At 46.5% G+C, this 3,114-nt stretch overlaps 1 non-coding gene across 1 annotated transcript; it reads right to left on the reverse strand.

Moving 5' to 3' along the window:
• Positions 1-2,603: 2,603 nt before the first annotated feature.
• Positions 2,604-2,678, reverse strand: Trnar-gcg (transfer RNA arginine (anticodon GCG)). Its single transcript has one exon. It is a non-coding gene; the product is annotated as a tRNA-Arg (tRNA).
• Between the last annotated feature and the right edge of the window lie 436 nt (positions 2,679-3,114).

Raw genomic sequence — 3,114 nt, forward strand, 5'->3', positions numbered from 1 at the left:
GAACTGACTGGGTGTTGTGTTATGTCCTTAGGTTAGTTAGGTTTAAGCAGTTCTAAGTTCTAGGGACTGATGACCATAGATGTTAAGTCCCATAGTGCTCAGAGCCATTTGAACCAGTTTCAGAACCAACAAATAGCTGCCTTACTGACGACGGTACAACAACTTCTGGGTGTACAAGCAACGGCGACCGCACAACAGGCCGACCAACACACCCAACAAGTGCTGCAGACCAGCATACCTACGTTCAGCAGTTTGACACAAAAGGTGAATGGCACGAATACCTGACACAGTTCCAAGCTCATTGTGCAGGTCATCGCGTTCAGTGTACTGTGAAGTTGCAATACTTTCTTTCGACTGCAGTGTCCTCAGTGTTGAGGTTAATACAAAAGCTTTTCCCAATTGAGTCTCCCGACGAACTCAGATATGACGAAGCAAGCGCTGCTTTAACAAAGTATTTTGACCAGCAAATTCAAGTTGCTGCAGCCAGATACCAGTTCTTTCGTTTGCAGAAAAAGTCGGAACAGACGTACCGTCCGTGGCATACGGAATTAATGGGCATGACTGGGAAGTGTAAATTTAAGTGTAGTTGTGGCCACTTTTAGTGTGACCTCATGTTTCGAGACGCTGTAATATATAAAGTCCCCGATAGTAGAATATTGGAACAGAGCCTGAAGTAGTTTCTTCACTTTCTCAGGTGTTGCAAATCTTAGAGCAATATGATTCGGATGTCATAGCGGCCGATAAGTTTGACCAGGACCCGATTTGTCGGGCCGAGTCGCCCCTTGCCAGCGATCACCCCAACGCACCACAACAGCGAGCGCGTACACAGCAGCGCGAGCGGACAGCCACGTCGACACGTAAACAGGACTGTGAATCTATCTGAGTCTTGCCCTAGATGTTTTGCTCGCCATAAAGGACAAGACTGCCCATCACGTAACGCAACGTGTTACACGTGTGGAAGAAAGGCCATGTCCAAGCAGTTTGTATGCAATAGCACAAACACGCCAATTTTGCCCGCTACCAGAAAAACCAGGCGCGTGCACATGAAGTGAACGTTGTTTTCGAAACCCACAACAGGGTGTGCCTCATTTTGGCCGTAGCACTGTGCAACGGTATTCTAACAAACTATTTGTCTTACTACGCATTCTTGACCGTCGTGTTAACTTTCAGTAAGACACAGGCGCCTCAGTAATCTCGCTTAAACGCGCCACGTACGAACAGTTAGGCTCACCACGCCTTTCTAAATACAGAAGCACTTCACTACTTAAAGTGGACAGAAAATTCCAGTGCTTGGAAAGTGTAGTTTGCATTCCACATGCGAATCTCACACCAGGAGAAATCGAGAGACAGTGCGAACATTTTCGGTTTAGATGCATTTTATTTGTTTGGTCTCAGCATCCAAGACACTTACTTTCCATATCGGCTTTTGATGCGAAAATAAATGCAGCTAGCTTGCTTAAAGAATTTCCTGAACTATTTTCCGGAGGAATGGGAAAAGCTGAAACGTCCCCTTAGAAAAATTATACATGACTGTGCTTAAACTGACACACAATATTTTTTTTTAGCGCAACGCAATCTGACTTTCAACAAGAGAATGGCCCTGACTAAATTAACCTATACGTTTGACAAATCACTTACCTCACAAAAATCTTCGTTACTTGAACTACTGCAATACAGCGAGCGCCACTACTGCCAGCTAAATAAAAGATTCAAACTACTGAAGGCACTAACTACTGATAGGCATAGTTAGCAAAAGAAAGATTTTGATAGAGAACAAACAATGTATTTACCTTAATAGTGTTCAAAAGTCATATATCAGTCCATGATATCCAATATTACAAATTTACTGTCTCTGATGGACACACGTCCAGACCGTCCGCTCTGAAAATTCCGCCGTCTCTCTCCCCACATCCACCACTGCTGGCGGCTCACCTCCAACTGCGCAACGCTACGCGCTGTTAACAGCCAACTGCCCAACGCTACAATAGCCAACAACAATGCAAACCAGCCACAGACTGCACACAGCACAGTCAGTGATTTTCATACAGAGCGCTATGTGGCGTTACCAATATAAAAAACCTGAACAGCATACTTACAAAGCTAATAAGAAACATCCTGGCAGATTAAAACTGTGTGCCCGACCGATACTCGAACTCAGGACCTTTGCCTTTCGCAGGCAAGTGCTCTACCAACTTTTTTTTTTTTTTAATTCATTGTGTTCGGTATTGGTCGTTGCGTTTGGTCTGGGCGGACGTCACAAGACATCCGTTCAAGTTCATCGTTCATTCTTTGACTCAGTTTTTTTATTACAGAGAGCACGCAGCCCACTGACCGAACACGCTGAGCTACCGTGCCGGCGCAACTGAGCTACCGAAGCACGACTCACGCCCGGTCCTCACAGCTCCACTTCTGCCAGTACCTCGTCTCCTACCTTCCAAACTTTACAGAAGCTCTCCTGCGAACCATGCAGAACTAGCACTCCTGAAAGAAAGGATATTGCGGAGACATGGCTTAGCCACAGCCTGAGGGATGTTTCCAGAATGATATTTTCACTCTCCAGCGGAGTGTGCGCTGATGTGAAACTTCCTGGCAGATTAAAACTTTGCGCCCGACCGAGACTCGAACTCGGGACCTTTGCATTTCGCAGGCAAGTGCTCTACCAACTGAGCTACCGAAGCACGACTCACGCCCGGTCCTCACAGCTCCACTTCTGCCACATCCCCCAGGCCGTGGCTAAGCCATGTCTCCGCAATATCCTTTCTTTCAGGAGTGCTAGTTCTGCATGGTTCGCAGGAGAGCTTCTGTAAAGTTTGGAAGGTAGGAGACGAGATACTGGCAGAAGTGGAGCTGTGAGGACCGGGCGTGAGTCGTGATTCGGTAGCTCAGTTGTTAGAGCACTTGCCCGAGTTCGAGTCTCGGTCGGGCACACAGTTTTAATCTGCCAGGAAGTTTCATATCAGCGCACACTCCGCTACAGAGTGAAAATCTCATTCTGAAAAGCTAATAACTTAGTAGCAAATGTTACACTGAAAGACAATGCGCAGCCTAAGTTTTACGGGCCCACCCCGTTCCCATTGCTTTACGAGACACAGTTGCCAGTGAATTGAAAGAATT

This window comes from Schistocerca cancellata, chromosome 8, assembly GCF_023864275.1.
Source record: "Schistocerca cancellata isolate TAMUIC-IGC-003103 chromosome 8, iqSchCanc2.1, whole genome shotgun sequence".
NCBI classification, from domain to species: domain Eukaryota; kingdom Metazoa; phylum Arthropoda; class Insecta; order Orthoptera; family Acrididae; genus Schistocerca; species Schistocerca cancellata.